General features: G+C 42.8%; 1 long non-coding RNA gene across 3 annotated transcripts in view; it reads left to right on the top strand.

Moving 5' to 3' along the window:
- The first annotated feature begins 10,984 nt into the window (after positions 1 to 10,984).
- LOC103879153 overlaps positions 10,985 to 26,584 on the top strand; it is a 49,633-nt gene continuing 34,033 nt past the window's right edge. The window contains exons 1-3 of one of the 3 annotated variants that reach the window (XR_001896695.3): positions 10,985 to 14,662; positions 16,470 to 16,622; positions 17,692 to 17,773. This is a non-coding gene — a long non-coding RNA (uncharacterized LOC103879153). Of the gene's footprint in view, positions 14,663 to 16,469; positions 16,623 to 17,691; positions 17,774 to 26,584 lie in introns of those variants that run through there. The other 2 variants (XR_639604.4, XR_002518281.2) reach the window with 2 other exon arrangements.

The following is a 26,584-nucleotide window of genomic DNA, read 5'->3' on the forward strand; positions in this document are numbered from 1 at the left end:
GCTGCAAGGAGGCCTCTCTCTTATGCTCCTTGTAGCCTTGCTGTTCCTGGGATGCAGTTCACGAAGATGGACATGGAATAGTCCATAGGACAAACACTGCCAGACTCAAAATAGCTGTTCTCCTCTGGTTCTGAGGTCTGATTACCTGGCCAAGTGGATGATTCTGTTGTTTTGGTTCCTTAAGGGGGATTTTCTACAGTTAGGCTTTCTGTTCTGTGAAGGCAGAGATCATACTTGTCTTGTTTAGCTCTATATCACTGCAGAGTGTGCAAACAATAAACGCTTGTTATCTCTCTGCCTGGGACTCTCAAGTCTCTTGGAAAATAGGTTCTCCTGGGGCTGGCCCCACAAGTTTGTTGGGATTGGCTATGTTCCATCTTGGGCTCAAACTGGAACCCTCACTGAATTTAAAATGTCTCACAATATATCTTCTGGTAGTTACTTTTATGCTTAATTGTTTTATTGCTAGAGAACTTCAAAATTGTGATAACCTTTATTGCCCAGGCTGTTATCATTTCAACTCATGTTTTTCCTGACCTCCACTGGTTAGTTTTTTGTTCAAATGTAGACTAACATGAGCAGGTCAACATTTTAATCATGATGAAAAAATTGCCCCTTGCCTTGCCACTAACAAATCATATGACCTTGGGCTAGGGTTGCTAGAGAAAACACTGACCACCCATTCAGTGTGAATTTCTGGTAAGTAATGAATAATTTTTGGTATAATTATGTCCCGTGCCATTGGTGGTGGAGCATAGTGCCAGACTTATGCTAAAAATTCTTTTTGCTTTGAAATTCAAATTCAGTGGGTTTTCCTGTTTTACTTTTTTTTTTTTTTTCTGGACAAATCATTTTTCTTTTCTGTGTTTCTGCTTCTTCATCTACCAAATGAAGTATCAACCTTGTGTACCTTGTTAATCTAAAGCTCAAATGACATTAAGTACATTAATATTTGTTCATAAGGATTTCCAATAAAAATGTGAGACATTGTTAGTCATACAATAATGTTTATTGGGTATCTGTACTTGCTCTGGCCGATGTTAGCCACATTTGCTCTAGTGAATTAAAAACAAGTAGAAGACAGGTTTTGCTTTTAGGAGCTTTGCAGATAGCTAAGAAGATAAGCTCTATGGCCTTTCAGATGCTACAGAAGATAAGCAAACACAATGTAAGGTAGTAAGAACTGTAGTGTAATGCTAGGTGAGACTGGACAGGCAACACTCCAGGAGAATTCTGAGGACTGAGTCCTGAGTTGGACCTGAAGGACTTAATGGATCCTGGACTCCTTGCTGGGAATCCTCAGCAATCCTGTGTGTGCTCCTCTGTAGAATGACAGAAACAGGGAACATTATAAAGTCTAGAAGCAAGGCTGCAAAACAGTGAGGAAATTTGCCTCTGGAGCATAATTTCACATCCATCTTCCAAGTTCCAAAGTGAGTTAATTTGTTCCCATTTTTATTTTCAGCTTGGAAAACAAGCTAACATAATGTTCTTTAGAAATGAGAAAATCCTCCAGTCCCCCGTGTAATCCATCTCTTAAGTAAGGACTCAGAATGGAAGATTATGCTGTTTTTTTATTCATTAATTCATTCTTCATTTAATGAATGTGTATTGAGCACCCAATATGTACCACACAGGTGCTAGGTCTATGGGGTTTTAAAAATTATTATTTCAATAGGTTTTGGGGGAACAGGTGGTGTTTGGTTACATGAATAAGTTCTTCAGTGATGATTTCTGAGATTTTGGTGCACCCATCACCAAAGCAGAACCCAATGTGCAGTCTTTTTCTTTTATCCCTCTCCCCCTCCCATCTTTTCTCCCAAGTCCTCAAAGTCCATTTTATCACTCTTATGCCTTTACATCCTCATAGCTTAGCTCCCACTTACGAGTGAGAACATACGGTGTTTGGTTTTCCATTCCTGAGTTACTTCATTTAGAATAATGGTCTCCAATTCCATCAAGGTTGCTGCAATGCTATTATTTCATTCCTTTTTTATGGCTAAGTAGTATTTCATTATATATATATATATATATATATGTATCTTTTTCATATAATGACTTCAAATATAATCAACTATCAAGTGATAGTTGTCTTTTAGTTCTTTAGGGAATCTCCACACTGTTTTCCATAGTGGTTATACTAGTTTACATTTCCACCAGCAGTGTAAAAGTGTTCTGTATAGGGTATTTAAAGATAAAAATGGGACAACTTCATTGAGGACCTCACTTCATAAGCTTCTATAAATGGATCTTGAGGTCTTGTGTAGAGATTCTAGTAGGACAGCTAAGCTTTGAGTGTGCCCTTGACCTGGAAACCCTCTTTCTTTCTCTGGGAGGAATTACCTTTCCCAGTGAACTTGATATTTGGGTAGGATCACATGATCTAACCAGTTGATCAACTCTGGCCTTTAAGAAAGTGCAGTTCACTCCAGCCTGGGCAACAGATGGAGACGCCGTCTCTTAAAAAAAAGAAAAAAAAAAAAGGTGACTGATGTTATAGTCAGATAACCATCATTTTTGAAAAACAAAACAAAGTCTGATGCAGAAGACAGGCATGTCATGAACATAGCTAATACTGTAGGATAAAGGGATTGTGCAGATGCGATAGAAGCAGAGGAGAGAGTGCTGTGAGGGATTTCGGGTTGGCTTCTCAGAGTAGGTGGCCCTGGGCTTTAAAAGAGCAGGGAGCTCTCTAGGGTGTGAACGTGGGAAAACATTCCTGGCAGGATGAACATCTTGTGCCTCTGAATAGCATTTCTCGTATTCTGCCTCATGGCTTTCTGTCTTCTTTCCACAGTTCCACCACCAAACTGTGAGCTCTTCCAGGCCCAACAGTGCTGTGTCTTAATTGTTTTTGCATCCTCATCATCTAGCATAGTGTCATTCAAGTTGCAATTTTCACTCAATGGACTAAAATTGCATTGATAACCTTTTTGAATAGAATTCATAGTGGCAAGGTGGTATATGCAGAATATGTTCTACTTGTTATTAACAGGCATTGTGAAATCAAAGACTTTGGTTCAGACATTGGCTGGCTGCTCACTGGGTTGTATAGTCTTCAGCAAGATACCCTCCCTGAAACTTTTCCTTAGAAGAAAAATGAGAAAAATAATATCTACTTTGTATGTTGAAGACTGAATGAAATTGTGTGTAAAATGTGACTGGCATAATTGCTGGCATCTTATTTAATATTAATTCCCCATACCCTCCCATAATATACTCCTTAAGCTGACTTAGAATTTAGTTGTTACATTTATTGATGGAAAAACTTAAGGACCTGAAATATAGCCCACTACAGAATAAAAATTCTGCTCGTGGGAAATGTAACTATGTTTACAGCTTCTTACACATTGTTATGTACCCACATATTGCAAATAAATCATGTTTAGACGATTCCCCTGGCGGGGATGCTTTGGTTGGTGGATGGTTATGCATGCATCCCAGATGTGTTCTGCTGAGGCCGCATCTGGAAATCAGGAGGACATTTGCAAGACATCATGAACATTTGAAATGTCAAATTTAAAAAGTATTGAATATACATTTTGATGCAGAATCATTATAGATAAAGAATAATAATTCATGAGAAGTGTTTAAGAAAATGATTTTGGGGAAAGAAAACTATTCCCTCTACAAACCTCTGTGAATCAGGAAGAGCTGGTCATTATTTGATTTAGGGACATGGGCAGGGATTAGAGGTGTCTCAGGGCACCTACATTCCTCAGCAGCAGGGTTTGAGTCTCTGCTTCGTTAGATGAAGCAGTTTCAGTGGAAACTGGTTTCTAAACATTTTCAACAGTTCAAAACTGGCGTGTTTCCAAATATAGACCCCGCCTTGTGAAAGGTGGGCTATTTTGGGGAATGCTCAATTTCTGGAAGACTAACTGAAGACTTAGTTTAAGCATTTGGATAATATTAGAGGATGTAAAAGGCCCTTGCCTATCTACCAAATCCAGTATCACTTTTGAGAAGGGGAATCATTCTATATCCAGGTTCCCAATCTTCTATGTTCTCCAGTTGCCTGTTCTCTACCAGGGATGAAGAGACGAAGCTGAGATTCAGGAGGGCTGTGTTTGATGGACAGTGTTGTCTACTTTCTATCCTGGTTCAGCAGGATGCAAGAGTAAACCTCAGATTGGGTTGAAAGATAGGGGAATGTCTTTATTATCTCTCATGAGTGCAATGCCCAGGACAGAGGGTTTAAGTGGCTTGATCTGTGGAGACAGTTAACATTCCTGGGAAACACCTTCTAAGTAAGGAGGCGGTTAGGGGTGTAGGTCCTATGAAACTGAAGACAGCCTTGCCCCTCTGAAGAATATCACAGCCTAACTCCCAACTTCTCCAGCTGCATCTCCTAGCACATCCTGTGTCTCCCAACACATCCAATATGCCAGCCGCATTGAGCTGATAACGATGGTATCATGACTCCAGGAGGATTTCACAGAGTTGCAGAAGGGAAGGATGCTCCAAACACTGTTTATCCCTGCACATGCTATTCATTTTGCTTGAAATACACTTCACCCCATTATTGACTGGAAGGCTCCTATTCATCCTTCAAGACCTTCAGCAAATGTCACCTCTTCTGTAATATTTCCTTCAACACCCCAAGGCAGTTAGTCAATTCTTTGGGCTCTTATGGCACATCTGCTATCTCAATTATAGCACCTTTTGCACTATTTTGCAAGTCACCTGCTTATGTATCTGCTTCCTGCTGCATACATTGTTAGCTGCCTATTAAAAACCTTTCCCTTTCTCCACCCCCTTTTTCTTTTTTTTTCAGATTGGACAGAGATGTTATCAGATTATTTGAAACCAGTAAGCTTCTAGCAGCTGTTGAGGGGCTCTGCGTGCATGTTAGGGCAGGCCTTTATTGCTCAGCTAGGCAGTTTATACTTCTGTCTTAGATTTCACTTCCTGGTTATGCAAAACCCCAGAGTCAAACAGAAATGTGAGAGCTTAGGTCCTTCTTAGGTCTCAGAACACAGCCCTTGGCATATGCACAGCATTACACATGCACATGACCTTCCAGGAATCTATCAGAGTTTTTTAAAGCCTCCTGTGGACATCTAATTCTCCAGTTTTTCCTGTTAAGCTTTTTGCTTAGCCTGCTGGTTGCTCTCCTAAGATCCATTGCCTCAAGAAGCCAAGATATTTAACAGTTTCCTCTAATTGTTTTAAACAACTTCCCAGGGAAAACGCTATTCTGTGCTAGGTGAGCTCTGAGTGAGATAAAAAAAGACAGCCTTAGGCGTGGTCTTCCAGGGAACCACCGGACAGATCAAACAATGATAGTTTTCTGGCAATGATGGTTTGAAGTAGCTCCATCCAACCCCATTTTGTCCCCTCCCTTGGCTGCCAGGCTGCTGCTTTTCAAGACTAATGCACCTTCTTTCTTACCAATGGAATCTTGATGTTGTTCAGGTAACCAGCTTCAAGGAAGGCTGGGCCTTCATTTCAGCTCCTGGGGGATGTATCTTGATGAGCCCAAGCCAGTCATGGCAATTCTGGTTTGCCTGCCAGTAACTGATTTCAGGTTGAGAGTGTGAGGCATTTCTGGCTGATGATGAGTCGCCTGGGAATCTGGGACAAGGCAGATTGCGATTGTGTAAGTGTAGGGTGGGCCTGAGTGTCTGGATGTCTCCCCAGGGGAGGCAGAACCCGATGCTGAAAGTCCACACTTTCAGGAAGCTAGATGATTTCTAGGTTAAGTCTCCCCTTCCTTTTAAAAAAAAAAAAGATACAAGAGGCTGGGCATGGTGGCTCACACCTGTAATCCCAGCACTTTGGGAGGCTGAGGTGGGTGGATCACAAGGTCAGGAAATTGAGACTATCCTGAGCAACATGGTGAAACCCTGTTTCTACCAAAAATACAAAAAATTAGCCAGCTGTGGTGGTGCACACATGCAATCCCAGCTACTCGGAAGGCTGAGGCAGAAGAATCGCTTGAACCCGGGAGACGGAGGTTGCAGTGAGCTAAGGTCATGCTGTTGCACTCCAGCCCAGGAGACAGTGCGAGACTCCATCTCAAAAAAAAAAAAAAAAAAAAAAGTATACAAGAGAAGAACAGTTCCTTTAAATGTCTCTGATGTTGGCTCTGTGAAGTGTATTACCTGGAGTTGCAGTGTCTTGTGGCCACTAAGGAAGTAGCCAACATGCTGGGATGGCAGAATGGAAGGATGCAGAGAGCCCCGGCCAAGAGCTGATGCTGTTAAATTGTTGAATGCAGCAACCCTGGAACTGCCAATCTTCAGTACATTTTACTGTGTGAGATGATTAATGTCCTTATGGTTTCAATCATTTTGATGTGAGTCTTCTGTTGCTTGCAGCCAGAAGTATCTGAAGCATCCCTTGTGGGATGTGGACTCCTTAAACTCAGGCATCCTGTATTGCTAATCTCGGAGTTCCCAGCACCAAGTACAGAGAACCTGGCACACAGTAGATGCTCCATACATGTTTACTGAATGAATGAATGATTAAAGGCCTCGTGGGGTCAAGGAGCTTGTCATTAATAGCTTGGTCCACAGGGCCTGAATTAATAGCGCAAGCCCTGAGATTTACCTATCTGGATTTGAGGACTGTTGAATGTCGAATCCCACTTCTACAACATATTCCATGTGAGATTTGGGTGATATTGATTAGCCTAAGTCCTGTGAAATGTTAAATGTTGTTTGTATTCCATCTCCCAGAAAGCCCGACACCTCCTTCAGGTGGATTTAGGTTAGTGTTTTTCAAACTGTGGATTGTAACCCCGTGGTGCCTTGTGAAACTAATTTAATGGGTTGCAACCAGCGTTTTAAATCAACAGAATAGACCAGGAAAGAAAGTATCAGAGTGCATCCTATGTATTAAGGATAAGGCATTGTTTTATGAAATGTTTTTTTCCATTAGGTATGTGTATTTATGTACTGAGTCATGATGTAAAACATATTTCTTACTCTGGGTTATGGTCATAAATGTTGGAAAAACACCAGCCTGGACTAAAGGGCCAGTGTCCCTCTGAGGAATTATGCAAGTGCCACAATCCCACAGGGGGGCTCGTAGCCACTCCTCCCATTCCTTCCCTCTCCAGTCTCTAAGCCCCATGCTGAGTTGCTTGGCCGAGGAACTGTCCCTTTTTTGAACTTTGCTGACTCTCTGAGGAAACAGCACTTTGCGGTCTCTTCTTTCACTCTTCATTCAACTGTTTCCTATATTTGGCACTGAGGCTTTTGAGAGGCTCTCTGTATCCCCGTGAGTGGATCAGCCTCTTGCCGGCTGGCTGGCTCCAGGCCAGACCACACAGATCACAACCAGGGACTGCTTGGCCCCTGGGCCCAGCTGTCTGTGCTCTGCCCCAGCAGAGACCTTGGCCAGAGCCAGCATTTGGGGATCAAGGGGCTTTAACTAGTTAGTGGCCTGCAATTTTGAGGCACATCTTGCTTTGCCTGCTTCTGGTCTGGGGCTAGATCTTGCTTTGTTTGCTTCTAGTTTTAGGCTAGATCTTGCTTTGCCTGCTTCCGGTAGTCCTGAGGAAGAGACACATTTAAGGACATTTAAGGTCCAGAGTTTGAGACATCACTCTGTAGACTGTTGTGGAGACCCAACAGCCATGCTTACCCTTTAGGGAGAGGATATAGAAACCCAGCCCCCATCTCTTTCCTTCCCTATATATCCCAAGTCTTACTTAAAATCCCATTCTCCCCTGGGTCTGCAAATCAGCAGATGTTGGAGATGCTGGGGAGGGGCATTCGTACCTCTCCTTCTTCCTATACAGTTTCCGTCTGCATACAAACCATGTTTCAGCCAAAGCCAATGTTCTGCAATTTCCCACCTCTGGGCACTTTCTTAGGCTGTGTTCTTCATCTGACATTGCTGCTCCTCATCCAGCTTCTACATGTGGAAATCCCATCCATTTGCCAAGGTAGAGCTCCCATGCCACCATGCTTCAAAAACTCCTCACATCTTCCTTGCTGGGTTTAACTCTGCTTCCCTCTGGCTCCCCAAGAGTTTTGTTTGTGCTCATATCACATTCTGCCTCACACTGTGGTTATTCAGGTTCCTGTCTGGGCTCCTCTGTGTGATTCTGAGCTTCTTGCAACTGTATTTTCTTCATCTTTTCTTAGCAAACTGCTAGGAACATAGCAGGTACTATACACATTGTAGGAGTGATGTACTGTTATTTCAGGGTTAAATATGGTCAGTGACATATACGATCCATTAATTTTCAAAAAGCATGCTAAGACCATTCAATGAGGGAAAGGATGGTCTTTTCAGCAAATGGTGTTGGGAAAATGAATCTCCACATGCAAAATAATGAAGCTGGATCCTTACATTATAACATGTACAAAATTACCTCAAAATAAATCCAAGGTCTAAACATAAGAGCTGAAACTGTAGAAAATATAGGAGGGAAAAAGCTTCATGACATTGGATTTGGTGATGGTTTTTTGGATATGACACCAAAGACACAGGCAGAAAAAGAGAAAACAGATAAATTGGACTTCATCAAAATCAAAACCTTTGTACATCAAAGAACACTACCAAGAGAGTAAAACGACAACCCACAGAAGAGGAGAAAATATTTCCAAATCATGTATCTGATAAGGAGTTTAATATATGGGATACATAAGGAACTCCTACAACTCAAACAAAAATACAAACAACCCACTTCAAAAATGGGGAAAGGACTTGAATAGACGTTTCTCCAAAGAAGATAAACAAATGGCCAACTAATCACATCTGTTCACAATCTGTTCAAAATCACTAATCAGGCCGGATGCGGTCGCTCACGCCTGTAATCTCAGCACTTTGGGAGGCTGAGGCCGGTGGATCACCTGAGGTCAGGAGTTCAAGACCAGCTTGGCCAACATGGTGAAACCCTGTTTCTACTGAAAACACAAAAATTAGCATGGTGGCAGGTGCCTGTAGTCCCAGCTACTTGGGAGGCTGAGGCTGGAGAATAGCTTGAACCCTGGAGGTGGAGGTTGCAGGAGCCGAGATCGTACCACTGCACTCCAGCGTGGGCGACAAGAGCAAAACTCCATCTTGGGAAAAAAAAAAGTCACTAATCATCAGGGAAATTCAAATCAAAACCTCAGTGTGATGCCACCTCATACCCATTAGGATGGCTGGTATATAAAAAACCCAGAAATAACAAGTATTATTGGGAATATGGAGAAATTAGAACCCTTGTGCACTGTTGGTGATAATGTAAAATGGTACAGCTGCTATTTTTAATTTTTCAAAGAAGCTCTATAGTGTTTTCCATAGAAAAATTAAAAATAAAATTCTCATATGATCCAGCAATTCCACTTTTGGGTATAAAAAGAATTGAACACAGGATCTCAAGGAGTTATTTGTACACCTATATTCATAGCAGCATTATTCACGGGAGCCAAAAAAAAAAAAAAAAAAAAAAAAAGCAGCAATCCAAGTGTCCATCAACAGATGAATGGATAAACAAATATGGTCTATACATGCAACAGAACATTATTTGGTCTTAAAAAGAATACAATTCTGACGCATGATGAACCTTGAAGACATTGTGTTAAGTGAAATTAGCTGGACAAAAGGACAAATACTGTCTGATCCCACTGATATGAGATACTTAGAACAGGCAAATCTATAGGGAAAGAAAGTAGAACAGAAGTCAGCAGAGGCTAGGGGAGGGGAGAATGGGCAGTTACTTAATGCGTACAGAGTTTCAGTTCCACATGATGAAAAAGCTCTGGAAATGGATACTAGTGATGGGTACACAACAATGTGAATGTGCTTAATGCCACTGAATTGTATTCTTAAAAAGGATTAAAATGGTAAATTTATGTTATGTATGTTTCACTACCATAAAACAAAGCAGAACAAAAAGCTCAGTGAATTGCTAGCCTAGATAAGTAGGGAGGATGGTCTCTCTTCTCCTGAATGGAGAGCGATCAAGGCATTCCCAAGAGCTCAGGACCCTGGGGGACCGTGAGAGGCCTAAAACCTGCCCCACTTCCATCTCCACCCTCAAAGTCTCCAGCGTCTCCGCAGAGGTGCAGGAGGTTGCTAAGTCCCCTAGTTGTTCTCTAAGCTTGTGGTTCTAGAGGGTCCTGGGGCTCCCAAACTTCTCAGATATCACAGTCAGGGGAGAGACCAGTGCTCCATAATGTCTGCTTTTGGCAGACATTGATAGCCAGTCAAAGGAGGAGTCTGGAACCTCTGTTAGTTTGAACATGAGATTGTGGGCTACTTGGGCCGATGTGAGGAGCTCCGGGGTACTACCGTATTGGAGGAGACAGTGCGTCAGGGCAAGAGCTTCCCACGGGGTGTCTGCTATTCCCTGAGGCCTGTGTCCCAGGAGAAGTAGTCTGATGGGGACACCCTGAGAAATGGTGGAAGGGCCAGCTCTCCTGAGAGCAGCCCGGAGCCCATGGTCTGTGAGCTGCTGGCCCTTCTTGAGCAAAGACCTGACTCTGGATCCCAGTCCTTGAACCAGTTAGAGGATCTCAAGTATTGAGAAAACAACTACCTTTCCCTTTGAAATAGGAATTTAGTTTAGCCTAAATGCAATGAGTTTCTGGTTGCTGTTCTTGTTTTTAGCCCATGGCTTCTTGTTGAGCAGTGGTTTCCTACATTGCCTTCACCTAGCTCTCTTATTCTTAACTTGGGCTCCCCTCTTCACCCCTGTCCTGGGCACAACGCAACTTCATACAGATTCCTTTATCTTTCAAAAGTCCTTCCAAGATCTCAAGACCCTCTTCCATGGGTTGTGCCCTAATGTGATGGCTGTCACACACCTATGGTGTCAGGCTGACCATTTGGGAGTATGTTAAAACCAGAGACTTTGGGAGGCCAAGGCGGGTAGATCACCTGAGGTCAAGAGTTTGAGACCAGCCTGACCAACACAGTGAAACCCTGTCTCTACTAAAAATACAAAAATTAGCTGGGCTTGTGGCAGGCATCTGTAGACCAGCTACTCGAGAGGCTGAGGCAGAATTGCTTGAACCCAGAAGGTGGACGTTGCAGTGAGCAGAGATAATGCCATTGCACTCCAGCCTGGGTGACAGAGCATGACTCCATCTCAACAACAACAACAACAACAACAACAACAACAATAACAGAGATTTCTAGGCCCCATCACCCCTCATCCTGGGGTAGGACCCAAAGTACTATATATATATATATATATATAAACAGCCCTATTGAAGTAGAAGTCACATGGGAGCTCTCTTTTTAATAGCATCTCTGGCGATTCTGATGAGAAACCAGGTTTGGGGGCCACTGGCTTAAGGGGGAAGTCAACCAGACCAGGCATAGTTTCGGGGGATACGGAGGGAACAAGTTCAACCACAAAACAACCCCACGCTCATTAAGTCTACATTCTATACAGGGATATGATAGTCTATTAGTAGATAAATAAGCTCATTTCAGGTGCTGAAAGGTGCTATAGATAAAACAGGGCCATGTGAAGTTGACTGACTAGGGAGAATGCTTTAGCTGGAATCCAGGAAGATTCTCTGAGCAAGTAGAGAGCTGAATGATCAGAAGAGACAGCCATGGGAGGGGACAGGAAGAGGGTTCCAGGCAGAGGGAATTTCTCATGCTAAGGCCCTGGAGGAGAGTGAAGCTGGCAGGTTCGACGAATGAAAGCTGGCCAAGTGGCTGGAGCTTAGTGTGTGGGTGGGAGCTGGAGGCAGGTGAATTACAGAGGAGACAGCAGGATGGTCATGCAGGCTCTCTAGGTCTAGGTTGGGGTAAGACAGTTTGAATTTTATGATAACTGTAATTATCATGTTAAGCAGAGAAGTGACATGATCTTATTTATAAAGATCATGTGGCTGGTATGTGAAGATAGACTAGGGGCATGTGGAGCCAGGGGCTGTTGTGGAAATCCAGTTGCAAGATAATGAAGATTGGGTTAGGGTCATGCCCTTGGAGATGGGGAGAAATGGGATCTTTTATCAGCTTTGGGATCTACTTTACAGATAGAGCTGATGAGCCTATTAATGGATCGGATATTGAGCACGAGGAAAAGAGAGGAAGCAGCGATGATGCCTAGGTTTTTGGACTGATCAGCTAGAGAGTGGTGCCATTTCTCAAGATAGATAAGGCTTGGGGTGGGGAGAGATGGCAGATGTAGGGGAGAAAATGAATACGTTTTAGTCATATTCATTTTGAGATGCTTATTGGACTTCCTAAGGCAATATGTTAGGTAGGCAGTTGGGTGTAAAGTCTGGATCTGATGGAGGAGTTCAGGGCTGGAGAGACATACTTAGGAGTCAACAGAGTGTATGATCACCTGTGGGAAGAATATGGATTGAGATGAAGACCAAGACCAGAAAGCTGGGGTCAGTGGGACATTTAGAGATTTGGCGTAGGAGGGTGTGATAACACAGGAGATGGAGAAGGATATGTGGGAGGTGGGAGAGAAGCAGATGAATGTGCAGCCTAGAGAAGGTGGCATTCAAGAAAGAGACAGTGGTTGACCTTGCTGAATGCCACTGAGAGAGCAAGTAAGAATGGACAGTGAATTGAATGATGGCTTTAGCAAGATGTAGGCCTTAATGGGTCTTAATAAGAGTTGTTTTAGTGGTAAGGACAAAAGCATAACAGGAATAGAATGAAAGGAGAGTCCTTGTTCTAGTTCTTGGAGGACAGCTCCTTTTCCCCACTCCAAGAGCTTGACTTGCAAAACTGAAACTGTGTACCCATTAAACAACAATTCTCCATTCCCTCCTCCCCTAGCCCTTGGCAACCACCATCCTACTTTCTGTTTCTATGACTTTGTCTACTCCAGATACTTCATATCAGGGGAATCATATGGTATTTATGTTTTTGTGCTTGCCTTATTTCACTTAGCATAGTATCCTCAGAGTTCATCCATGTTGTAGCATGTGTCAGGATTTGCTTCCTTTATAAGGCTGAATATATTTATTAGACTTTTAATGTGTGCTTTATGTTCTGTTTCCCTCTCTGCTACCCCACAGTTATAAACAGATAGTTGTACCTTTCGTTATTTCTCCTTATCTCAGGGATTTCTGCAGGACTAAAAAGAAGAACCAGTTGAAAACAATTGCTTCTGCCTTTTTTTAAAAAAAATCTAAGCCACTGAAGACATAACTCAAGATTGGTGGAGGGAAGGCATAGTGGGGACAGAAAGGATAGATGACACCTCCAGGACAGGAGGGGACACATGAGAGGGTGGAGGAGTGGTATGGTCCTCAGAGGAAATGGCTCGTGGGTGCTCAAGGCTTATGGGCTCCATGACGCAGATTCTCTCCCTCTCCTGTTGCATGAAAAAGCATGAGCTTCAAGGGATCACATGAGCTGAGATCAGAGAATACGGTAGCAGCGCTATGGACTGGAGGTAAAGGACCCTTTCTCCATTTCACAGGCATTTCCTAAGCCTCTTGCATCTAGGACTGTCATGAGTGATACTGAATTTTCTTCCAAACCATTGGGATGAGGCCTCAATTCAGAATTAAGCTGCTCTAAATAGAGTACTATGTCCTTTACACTTGAGTTTGTGGAGTAAAATTCATTCCCACTATGCTCTGCAGTTTCCTTCTAAAGCATTGTAATCAACTTCCATGCATCATAGCATAGAGGTTTATAGAACAGTAGGATAATGGATGTGAAAACACTTCGAAAGGTTATAAACACCAAATAAATGGAAGGGGAGAAATAGCAATGCCGCACTCAGAATGAAAATCACCATCCCATTAACCCAGAAAGCTCTAATAAACCAGAGACTTGGCTAAACTAGAGAAAGTCACTCCTTTTAATAGTGTATGATCAACAATATTAGCTTGAATATGTTAACATCTTTTGTCATCAGAAGTTCCAGGAGAGTCAGAACCAGTATGAGATGAGCGCAGCTAAATATTAAATATTATTAGTAGATTGCCACTTTTTTGTTACAGTTTATGTTAAACAGAGAGGAAATGAGGAAAGAAAGGAGGAAGAAACATTTTTTTTTCCTCTACCTCCTTCCTGAAATTCTACCTTGCATCCTAATAACGTAAATACTGCTGGAAAGGGTAGGCTAGGGTAAGAGTAAGCTATTATCAGTCATTCGTATTTATACTTGGCTCTTTCACAGGAGCTGAGCAGATTTGCTGGAAAGTGTGGTAAACCTGTGAGCAGTTAGAGAAAGCTGCCTGCTAGGGAAAAACACTTTCCCTCTTCCTCAAATTATTTAGGGTGATAAGAATAAACTTGGGTGACTTTGACATTTGGTCCAGGGCACTCCAATCAGTACCAGACCAATCCGCCTTTGACGCAGATGGTAATTTGATAATTTCTACAAGAAATGGTTCAGATTCCTGCCCTACACTCTGCAGTTCAGACTTCAATCTCAATGTAGTTTAATCTTTAAAGGATCATTTGTTTTTTGCCGCAAGGCATTCTTTAAGTAGACAGCCAGGCTCACTTGGGCACAGGCAAACCTGCACGTCGCAGCACCCAATCCAAATGGAAAAAAAAGTCCAGAGGAAACATTAATCAGGTGTGAATCTTACAGATGAGAAAATTGTGAGGGGCAGTAGGATAGCAGAGGAAAAGCATCTGTCTGGTGTTTGTTGGATCACCAAGCCCAGGAGGATGGGTTGCCTAGCAACTCTCAGTCACTTCAGACCAGTGCTAGGCAACAAGATGCAATCTGTCAGCCACATCTGATCGGTGTTTTCTCCTGGCTTTTAGAAGACATGTAGGTATTTCAGAAGCATCTAATTATCTTGATTTCATTCACTTCACTGTCTGCATCGGGTATCTGGTCTCCCCCCATCCCTCCCTCCCTGTAATGTTCAAATGCGCTTCTCACACAGGAAGGAAACTAAACCTTGGAGGGAAATTTCATCCATTTCAGGGAAGAGGAATATGAAAATGTGTGTCATTTTTGTTACATTAGGCATTTTCCACTTTTCATTAAGTCAGCTCTCTATGATCATTTTCAGGATTCCTTACAGACAGACAAATTGTTAGAGGCACAAAGAGAAATCACCTGACAAATGCCTAGGAAACCAGGACCTATATTTCATGCTGATGGTGGCCCTTCTACTGCCTTCTTGCTTCCCCATGGGAGGAGAGATGAGCACGTGGTGATATGGGCTCATTTGATTTCTGTGGTCCAGCAATCAATGGTGTTTATTGAGCCCATTGAGCACTTTCTGTGCATTCACCGTTTTTTTTTTCTTTTATTTTTAAATTCTCACAGTAACCCTATTGCTAGTTCAATTTCACAATTGAGGAAAATGTCTGAGGAAGCCCAAGTCTCTAAGACACATAGTTCATTAATGGCTGTAGGTGTCCTTTGGTGTCTTTCCAAAAGTATATGTGACATGGTCTGTGCTCATGGTCTGTGCTAGTTGGGAAACTGGTAACGATTTTGAATTATTGGATTTTTTTAGAAATTCAAGACAATATGGAATTTAGGGGGATTCAGAATAGGGGAAGTCTATAGTTGTCATCTTGCAGGGAATGAGCCTGTAACAAGGCTTAAAGAAATTGAGGAGAGGATTCCATGCTCCCCTGAATATTCTTTCAGTAAAACCACTAAAAAGCAGTGGCATCTTTTGGGTCTTCAGGCCAGTCTTTAACTTTCAGAGGGCAGTGCAAAAAGTGGAAACAAAAGTGAACCTAGACCGTACTCTGCCCCTAGTTTTGGTTGAACTTCAGACTCATAGTTTTACAAACCCCTATACACACGGGTCTCCAGGCACCCCACCACTTCATATGGGTCCTGGCTGCCATGTAAACATCCACCTATTCAGAGACTGGGTTGAAATGAGATAAATATTAATCTTTCTTGGCATGGCAGTGCCTAATTTTCCAAGTAGGAACTAGAAAACAAATGGAAAGTCAAGTTGCCCAGAGAACAGAAAAGGGCGGGGGTGGGGGGAACAAATCAAGAGGATTGGTTCAAGGTCAAAGTGAATAAGGCAATAACTTACCAGCATGTGAGCTCTCTCTTTATTTTTAGAATAGCTCTTTCTAAGGTTTATCGCTTTTGGAAAGAAGTTTTAGGATATTATTGTATTTGAATGTTGTAATGCCTGGGTATCATCCCCTACACACACATACACACATACACACACACACACACACACACACACACACCCCATGGCTTTGTTAAGCTATTGAGTCTCAGATCACTTGTAAAGAGTTTTAAGTAGGGCAATGATTCTTAAACTTTAATGAACATATAAATCATCGTGCCAGAAAGCAGATCCTCAGGTGAGGTGAAGCTCAAGATTCTGTCTTCCTAACAGACTTCTGATTCAGAAATCGTATTTTGAGCAGCAAGGCTTTAGAGGCTGACTGATTAGAATCAGAAATTGGGTTAGAGGACCCCACAGGTCCTTCCACTTTTTAAGATATTATTCGTGATTAGAGTGTTGTTTAAACTCATACCATCAAAGGTAGCAAAAATTGGCAGACTCACTGAATCTCAGCACTGGAGATCACTCTATTCTCTGGAAAACTCCCTGCTGATGTAACCTATTCTTTTTCCCCAGCAGCAGTGAGGTTTGAAGTGATGCTTGACACCACGGTATAGAACCTCTTGGAATCCTTGCCACAATTCTTGGAAGTAACTGTTATTACTTTTATTTTCAAAGTGAGGAAATGGATAGGAATGGCCATGAAGCATGAGCATGAACTGAAGAGAGGTAAACAATGATTAACAGCAATGTCTGCTGGGCTGCTCCAGGGATCTTTATTGCATTTTATCTAACAGCCTCATTAATGGTCTAGAAGAGGTAGATGCTAACAGAACTTTAATTAAATTCATGGTGGATATTAAATTGGAAGTGATTGTGAGTCTCAGGAAAGGCAGAAAGGCAACTTCAGAGTACATGATGAGTAGAAGATAAAATGAAATCCAGCATTAATAGGTGAAGAGAAATGCCTTCTGCACATGGCTTGCATGGAAATGATAAGAGTTTCAGAGATTGGCTTACTGTGTGCCAGACATTGTTCTGGGTGCTTTGGAGACATTAACTCTTTTGTTCTTTCCAATAACATGATGGGGTGGATGCTATTGTAATTCTAACTTTAGGCACATAAGGAGATTGAGGCTGGGAGAGGTGAAGGGGCTGACAAGGTACGCTGGTGGCAAGTGGTCTAGACATTTAACAAAATAAATCCTCCCGTGTCTTTTGGTCTTACAGTTATTTTCCCATACAGTTACAAAAGAGTCGTAAAACTATGCTTTAAAAATGTTTCTGGTTATTTAGTTTAAGTGGAAATGAGTATTCTTTGTGTATTAGCCTCAGGACAACCTATTTCAAGAAATGCTTTTTGAAAGAGATGTTTATAGCATCCATTTCATGACCGCCGTGACTTGGGCACCCAGAAAGGGGCCCTGGCTGTCAGAAAGCAGCACACACTGTGGGGGTAGAGACTTGATCTGTTGGTTTACTCTACATCTCCAGTTTCTAGAAAAGTGCCCCGCACACGGTAGACATTCAAGAAAGAATTATTAAATGTGTGTCAATTAGTCCACGTTGGTTTAGCATCAATAGCTTTAACTTGGTGTTCAGAAAGCATTAGGTAGTGGGTTTAATGGCAGAGGCAAAGGCTGTGGGTGTTGGGTGGTGACACATTTCTGCTCCAGGGACTTAGAAGTTTGACCTTGGCCCTACTGCTATTTCTAATGTGTAGCCTGGGCAAGGAATTCATCAAGGTTTTCTTGCCCCTAAGAAGGAATCATGGTTGTGCCCTTCCTTGCCTTCACAGGTTGGGAGAATCAAGTAAGAAGAAGGTTGAGAAGGCATGCTGTCAACTGAAAGCCACAATAATAATGTTTGTTATTATCATACAATTAGAACCTCGCACTGTGTTTATCAAATTTGATATCCCTAGGCTAATATTTAGGAAACAATTAAGCTAGTTTAACCAGTCGAATAAATTCACTGTAACACTAACCCAGTCCAAGAGAGTATGGCTCATCACTTCAGAGCAGATGGCAACAGACTACATTTTCTTTGCTGGGTGAACTTCAGAATCTTTGGAGACTAGGCCCATGAATGTTGCTATGAAAAACTCCTCCATATGATTGTGATGCCAGGTTTGAGAATAATGACAAGGTGAAGAGAAAACTTGCTTCCTAAGGAGGAAGGGGAGGGCTGGGAGAACAAATGGCTGGAAGGCAAGTAAGTGGTCAAAGGATGTCAAAGGGTGGGGAGTGCTGGGCAACCTTGACTTTGGGCAGGAAAGAGGTAATAGGAAACAGTTTCAAAGTCAGTATCACAGGCTGTGCCTTGCGTGGGTAATGCAGGGGCTCCCATCACCCAGCTCAGGGTGGAGTGCTCAGTGTCTGTACCAGGAGAGGGAGCAGAGTCAGTATTTGCTAGTTCTGGTAATTGACGATCATTTCGCAAACAGATATTTCTAATGTTGGCTTTCATGCCAATGACTGAGCTCCCTCCTTCACGCAGAGTTGCAATAGTTTCTCCTTTCTTTGTACCTTTTGACCCATGCATTTTGCCATGTCCAGCAGTGGGTGTAAATTGCAGTCATTCATTGATTCAACAATTATTGGTTGAATGCTCGCTCTTTGCTGGCCTCTATGAGAGGCCCTGAGAACTCTATTCCCAGGAAACAAAACGGACAAGTCCATGCCCTCTTAGAGACCATGATGAAATGGGGAGACAGACATGAATGAAATAAATAAATGCACACAAAATCAATAAACGTAATCCAGCCTTGCATCCCAGGGATGAAGCCCACTTGATCGTGGTGGATAAGCTTTTTGATGTGCTGCTGGATTCGGTTTGCCAGTATTTTATTGAGGATTTTTGCATCAATGTTCATCAGGGTTATTGGTCTAAAATTCTCTTTTTTTTGTTGTGTCTCTGCCAGGCTTTGGTATCAGGATGATGCTGGCTTCATAAAATGAGTTAGGGAGGATTCCCTCTTTTTCTATTGATTGGAATAATTTTAGAAGGAATGGTACCAGCTCCTCCTTGTACCTCTGGTAGAATTCAGCTGTGAATCTGTCTGGTCCTAGACTTTTTTGGCTGGTAGGCTATTAATTATTGCCTCAATTTCAGAGCCTGTTATTGGTCTATTCAGGGATTCTTCCTGGTTTAGTCTTGGGAGAGTGTAAGTGTCCAGGAATTTATCCATTTCTTCTAGGTTTTCTAGTTTATTTGCGTAGAGGTGTTTATGGTATTCTCTGATGGTAGTTTGTATTTCTGTGAGCTTGGTGGTGATATCTCCTTTATCATTTTTTATTGCTTCTATTTGATTCTTCTCTCTTTTCTTCTTTGTTAGTCTTGCTAGCAGTCTGTCAATTTTGTTGATCTTTTCAAAAAACCAGCTCTTGGATTCACTGATTTTTTTGAAGGGTTTTCTGTGTCTCTATCTCCCTTCTAGTTCTGTTTGGATCTTTTGCTGGTTTTCTTGCATCTTCTGGCTTTTGTGTTGTTTCTGCTTCTCTAGTTTCCTTAATTTGTGATGTTAGGGTGTCAATTTTAGATCTTTCCCTGCTTTCTCTCTTGTGGGCATTTAGGTGCTAAATCTTCCTCTCATACACACTGCTTTTAAATGTGAACCAGAGATTCTGGTATGTTGTACTTTTGTTCTCTCATTGGCTCTCAAAGAACATCTTTATTTCCGCCTTCACTTCTGTTGTACCCAGTGGGTCATTCAGTAGGAGAGAGGGTTGTTCTAGTTTCCATGCAGGCTGGGTGGTTTCAGGAGTGAGCTCTAATACTGAGTTCTAATTGATTTGCACTGTGGGTCTTGAGACAGTTTGTTAATTTCTTTTGGCTTTTATGATTTATGGAGGAAGTGCTATCAACCATGTTGTCACCTTGTAGGTACATGTGGGTGCTGAGAAGAACAAGGTTGATTTAGTGGAGAGTTCTGTAGACGTTCATTAGGTCTGCTTGGTGCAGAGCCAAGTTCCAATTCCTATATCCTGGTTATCTTCTGGTTCATTGATCTGTCTAATGCCGATAGGGTGTTAAAGTCTCCCATTATTGCTGTGGCTGGAGCTCTGGTGCCTCTTGTGTGCCTCTATAAAGACTCTTGCTTTATGAATCTCCAGTGCCTCCTGTATTGGGTGGCAGGTTTAGATAGTTAGTTCTTTCTTATTGAATTGATCCTTTACCATTATGTAGCAGTTTCTTTGTCTCTTTTATCTTTGTTGGTTTAAAAGTTCATTTTACTAGAGACAAGGATTGCAACCCTCGCTTTTTGTTTTCTCATTTGTTTGGATCTTCTCTTGCATCCCTTTATTTTGAGCCTATGTGGTGTCTCTGCACATGAGATGGTCTCCTGAATACAGTAGACTGATGGGTCTGACTTTTATCCACTTTGCCAGGTCTGTCTTTTAATTGAAGCATTCCATTGTACATTTTTATGTTATTTTTATAGGGAGAATTCTGGTCCCATATTATGGATAGTTGTTAGATTTAAGCCATTGGTCGGATGCTGGAAGTTTCTTCCAGTGTAATATTTGATGGTCTTTAGAATTATTCCGGTGCCCAAACCAATGTCCTGTTTGGTGCTTCCTGTAGGGCAGGCCTATGGGTAGACAAAATCTCACAGCATTTGCTTGTCTGTAAAGGATTTTATTTCTCCTTCACTTCATGAAACTTAGTTTGGCTGGATATGGAAATTTAAGTTAAAAAATTTTATTTTCTTTTAAGAGCTAAGTGAATATTGGCCCCCACCTCTTCTGGCTTGTAGAGCCATGAGATCCACAGTATCTTGACATAGCTTCCCTGTGGTAACTCCAACCTTTATTCTCTACAGTTCTAACATTTTTTTCCTTCATTTCTTAAATTTTTCTGGTGAACCTATAATTATGTAGTCTGGAGCATCTTTCTCGGGAGGAGCATCTTTCTGGTGTTCTCTGTATTTCCTGAATTTGAATGTTGGCCTGCCTTGCTAGGTTGGGGAAGTTCACCTGGATAATATCGTGCAGAGTGTTTTCCAACTTAGTTCCATTCTCCCTGTCACTTTCAGGTACACCAATCAGACGTAGATTTGGTCTTTTCACATAGTCCCATGTTTCTTGGAGGCTTTGTTCATTTCTTTTTACTCCTTTTTCTCTGAAGTTCTCTTCTCGCTTTATTTCACTCATTTGATCTTCAATCACTGATACCCTTTCTTCCAGTTGATCGAATCAGTTACTGAAGCTTGTGCATTTGCCATGTAGTTCTCGTGCCATGGTTTTCAGCTCTATGAGGTCATTTAAGGACTTCTCTGCATTGGTTATTCTAGTTAGTCATTCGTCTAATCTTTTTTCAAGGTTTTAGCTTCTTTGAGATGGGTTTGAACTTCCTCCTTTAGCTGGGAGAAGTTTGATCATCTGAAGGCTTCTTCTCTCAACTCGTCAAAGTCATTCTCCATCCAGCTTTGTTCTGTTGCTGGTGAGGAGCTGCATTCCTTTGGACGGGGAGAGGCACTCAGATTTTTAGAATTTTCAGCTTTTCTGCTCTGTTTTTTTCCCCATCTTTGTGGTTTTATGTACCGCTCATCTTTGATGATGGTGATGTACAGATGGGGTTTTGGTGTGGATGTCCTTTCTGTTTGTTTGTTTTCCTTCTAACAGTCAGGACCCTCAGCTGCAGGTCTGTTGGAGTTTGCTGGAGGTTCACTCCAGACCCTGTTTGCCTGGGTATCAGCCGTGGAGGCTGCAGAAGAGTGAATATTGCTGAACAGCAAATGTTGCTGCCTGATCGTTCCTCTGGAAGCTTCATCTCAGAGGTGTGCCCAGCCGTGTGAGGTGTCAGTCTGCTCTTACTAGGGGGTGCCTCCCAGTTAGGCTACTTGGGGGTCAGGGACCCACTTGAGGAGGCAGTCTGTTCGTTCTCAGATCTCAAACTCCATGCTGGGAGAACCACTACTCTCTTCAAAGCTGTCAGACAGGGGCATTTAAATCTGCAGAGGCTTCTGCTGCCTTTTGTTTGTCTATGCCCTGTCCCCAGAGGTGGAGTCTACAGAGGCAGGCAGGCCTCCTTGAGCTGTGGTGGGCTCCCCCAGTTCAAGCTTCCAGGCAGCTTTGTTTACCTACTCAAGCTCAGCAACCCTCCCCCAGCCTTGCTGCCACCTTGCAGTTAGATCTCAGACTGCCGTGCTAGCAATGAGGGAGACTCCGTGGGCATGGGACCCTCTTGAGCCAGGCGCGGGATATAATCTCCTGGTGTGCCATTTGCTAAGACCCTTGGTAAAGCACAGTATTAGGGTGGGAGTAACCCGATTTTCCAGGTGCTGTGTGTCAGTTTCCCTTGGCTAGGAAAGGGAATTCCCTTACCCCTTGCGCTTCCCACGTGAGGCGATGCCTCGCCCTGCTTTGGCTGTCATTCAGTGGGCTGCACCCGCTATCCTGCACCCACTGTCCTACACGCCCCAGTGAGATGAACCCAGTAGCTCAGTTGGAAATGCAGAAATCACCAATCTTCTGTGTCACTCATGCTGGGAGCTGAAGCCTGGAGCTGTTCCTATTTGGCCACCTTGGAACCACCCTCTGGAGGTCATTTTTAATATTTAAGTACAAAAAGTGAGCACTGGCTTTGTTATTATTATTATTATTTACACACACAGGTCTAATACACAAAATGTGCAGAGGAAATGAGCTCCTGTTCTTATCCTTCACAGCCCTCACCCTGTGGCTAAAGCTGCAGCCAGCCTCCCTCCTGTCCAACATACATAAGGACTCACAGTGGCTGCTTTAAGCTACTATTATAATGCATTTTGTGTGTTTCATAGTGTATACATGCTCTTTTCTCTCTCTCTGTCTTTTTAAAGCAGTTGTTAATGGTCAGGGGTACCACCATTCCAAGAGCATCAGTTGCTACCTCACAATCAGATAGTGAGGAAATCTTCCAGTTAGGAGCAATTGATTGAAAGGAGTTGGGGGGTGGGGAGGTGGTGGCAAGGGCTGGAATAACCACTGCATGGCTGCACTCTGGCATCAGAATGAGGACAGAAGTAAGTCAGGAGAACGTGCAGGGCCCAGTTGCGAGTTAAGGTCTCTTTGTGAGACAATGTGAGGAGAATTCTCTCCACCAGGTTTAGATAAATCCATGTACCAAAGTTAAAAAAAATCAAAATAATCAGGAATTCAACCACTATTGAATTTAAAATTCTCCCACCAAGACAGCTCAAATATAGCAGTCACCATCTAGATCTTTCCAGGAAGTGAAGGAGGGCCCCTGGCATTCCTCTGGACAGCTGTGTGGACCCGGAGACATATCCGCTGCTGCTGCTGCTGCGGTTGCCCCATTTGCAACTTCTGTGTCTCAAAGATGACAGCAAGAACCAGAATCATGAAGAAAGGGGTTCCAATCCACAAGACTGCCCTGGAAAACGAGTACATTTTTTGAGCCATGTAGAGGGGAGAAATGGAAAGTGGCTCTGCCCTCGGAGCGGACTGGCCCCTCCAGAACATCTCCCTCAGGCCCCACAGCCTCTCCAACAGGGTCTCATCTGGCTCCTTGTGGTCACCCTCATCCAACTCCTCCTCAGTCTTTTGGGAGCAATTTATCCACAGACAGGGGTTCCCCAGCGCTGGTGTGGGAGCCATGGTGTGGGCTGTGACAAGCTAGACTTTAAAATATAAGCAAATTGGTCCGGGGCTGTGGCTCACGCCTGTAATCCCAACACTTTGGGAGGCCGAGGTGGGCGGATCACCTGAGGTCAGGAGTTTGAGACTAGCCTCTCCAACACCACAAAACCCCGTTTCTACTAAAAATACAAAAATAAACTACTTGGGAGGCTGAGGCAGGAGAATCTCTTGAACCCGGGAGGCAGAGGTTGGAGTGAGCCGAGATCATGCCACTGCACTCCAGCCTGGGCGACAAAAGCAAAATTCCATCTCAAAATTAAATAAATAAATAAATAAGCAAATTTTTTGCTAGAAAATTTTGCATTGGAACAGTACTTCCAAATTTGAGTTTTCAAACAAACAACAAAAGAGCCCAAAACAAATAAAAAGCCAGTCACCTAAAGGCAACAGGGAACCCTTTTCATAACTTAATTCTGAAAACACCCAATAAATAAAATAATTTTATTTTATTGCATTTTTGTTTTGCTGAAGCACCACTTAAAATAAAATAAGCGAACACCTATTAGCTGTCCTTTAAAATGTTCTTCTCTGACTTGTCAGTATGTTTTAGAGAATGAAAAATGAGAGAAAGTTATATTACTTAGCCATTGAAAGTTCATTTAATATTTCTAGTTCTTGACAGTATAAGAAAAATGAGGAGAGCAGATCAGAGTAAATGAAAATCATCTACCCATTCAAATATTCAGCATGATCAACAATTCATTGTAAGGAAATGCTTTTTATTGTTGTTGTTTTATGAGACGGAGTCTTGCTCTGTCTCCCAGGCTGGAGTGCAGTGGCGCGATCTCAGCTCACTGCAAGCTCCGCCTCTCGGGTTCACGCCATTCTCCTGCCTCAACCTCCTGAGCAGCCGGGACTACAGGCGCCCGCCACCACGCCGGCTGATTTTTGTGGTTTTAGTAGAGACGGGGTTTCATCGTGTTAGCCAGGATGGTCTCCATCTCCTGACCTCGTGATCCGCCTGCCTCGGCCTCCCAAAGCGCTGGGATTACAGGCGTGAGTCACCGCGCCTGGCCAGGAAATGCTTTCTAAAGCTTTAACAGATGGCACTATTGAAGATCCTCATTCAGACAATAAGCCGTGGCCTACAATGGGAGGAAAGAGGGGTATCGGAATCATTGGTAGTCATTCAGTGTGTATTTTGTACCCGCTGTGCACAATAACATTTCTCAAATATGGTTGGTGGACCATCTTGCATTCGAATCACCTGGGAAATGTGTTACACATGCACATTCTAGGGCCCGATTCTAGACCAAATCCAAATACCTGGGCAAGTGATTCAGAAATCAGCAGCTACAACCCATCTCAAATCACAGCAGGTGATTTTTAAATCCAGCTATGTTTGAGGACCACTGTCATTGACAAATGTGTTCTGTTACATGAGGGGAAAAGGGAAATCACTTCCATGTGTCTGCCCTGAAGGATTTATGATTGGCTTAGGAAGCTTACATGGAAATATGAAACCATAAGGAAACACATCACAGCCTAGAATTGCTGACTTCAAGAGACCACCGTGGTGATTTAGCTTAGTGCTTTCATTTTAAAAGTGAGCAACGTACACCAAGAAGGCTGACTCAGGTTACACACTTAGGGTGAGCGCGGGGGTTTGAATCCAGCCTCTAGTTCAGCATTTGGTCTCCTCTATGGTGACACATAAGCCACTACCCTTGCATTGCTTCAAATCCATCCAGGTGCAGTTCATAGTTCTTACAATGAGGACCAGTCCAGCTTTCTACTGAAGAAGCTTGACTTTTGTGTTTAAGAGATCACATTATCTTCTCTCTTTTTCAAGTTTGAAATAAAACCATGCAAGCATTCTGCAAAGCATGGACCTGGGAAAAGCTCATCATCTGTGGTGTTTGTTGACTAGAACATCAACTAGGAAAAAAGAAAAAAAAAAAAACAACTAAGGTCATCCAGTTTGGGCATGTGACCTGTTGAGCTTCACTGGTTCCTGGAATTCTAAAGTAGTCTCCTGTAATTAATTTTTAACTTATCTAGGTCTGTTTGTTAAAATAAAATTTTCTTCTTGAGGAGGAAAAGAAATGAAGAGATAGGAGATTATTTTATCCTGAAAGGTTGAGGGAGTTTAATGTCATTAGGAATGCAAAGTATTTTATGTAACTTAGAGCCAGAGAAGAAACAAGTTCACTAGCTCATGAGGGATTTGGGCGCTAAAGAATGAAACACTTCCAGAAGCTGAGGGTTGTGACACATCAGAAACTGCTGCCAAGAGAAGAGCATTACCATCTCCTTATCCAGGGCATTTTGGAAGATAAATGGGCTATCGACTGTCTTGCAATTCTCTTGGGTTTTCTTGTCCAGGACTATGGTTTCCACCATCCCCTATGTTAGAAAGTCCTTCGGATCCTAATCCTCAGTCTTTACCATGCTGATGATCCTACTCTTGCCTCCTGGTCTCTTGGCATAAGGAGTCCCCAGTGCCTGGCTGGCAGTTGTCAGAGGAAGTTCAGGGGGAGTCTTGCTGTGTGCAGCAGTAGAAGTATCCCCCTTGGAGAGTCAGAGCCTGTGACCCTACAGAGCTCAGAAGTGCAGGGCCTGGAGGCAAACTACCACGTGATGCTTTTAAATTTCCAATTGCCTTGTAGATATCTTCACTTGGATATCCCCCATCATTTCAGCCTTAGCTGGTCCAAAATCCAAAATCAAGCCCATCTTTTCTCCCAATCCACTGTTCTCCTTTTAATTGGACCATCATGGTTAAAAGCATTGCTCATCCATGACACCACCAACACTGGAAGTTCCTGAATCATCTTCCACAACGTCCTCTCTGCTCACATCTTATTTGTTAACAATCCTTTTAAACTTATCAATATGAATATCTTTCAAACAGAATGCCCAGTGGATGTTAGTGTTAGTTAAAGTCTTCTGGAGTTAGTATCACAGGCGCCTGAATGCTGCCTTTACTCGTCTGGGCTAGGCTGAAGTGTGCAGAGTAGTGCAGGTTGGCTCAGCTTGCAGCTGGCCCACCTGGGGCTGGGGGTACCATTGCAGGTTGGGTTCCCCCTGGGAAGCAGATCCTGAAAT

This window comes from Papio anubis, chromosome 15 (genome assembly GCF_008728515.1).
Source record: "Papio anubis isolate 15944 chromosome 15, Panubis1.0, whole genome shotgun sequence".
NCBI classification, from domain to species: Eukaryota; Metazoa; Chordata; class Mammalia; order Primates; family Cercopithecidae; genus Papio; species Papio anubis.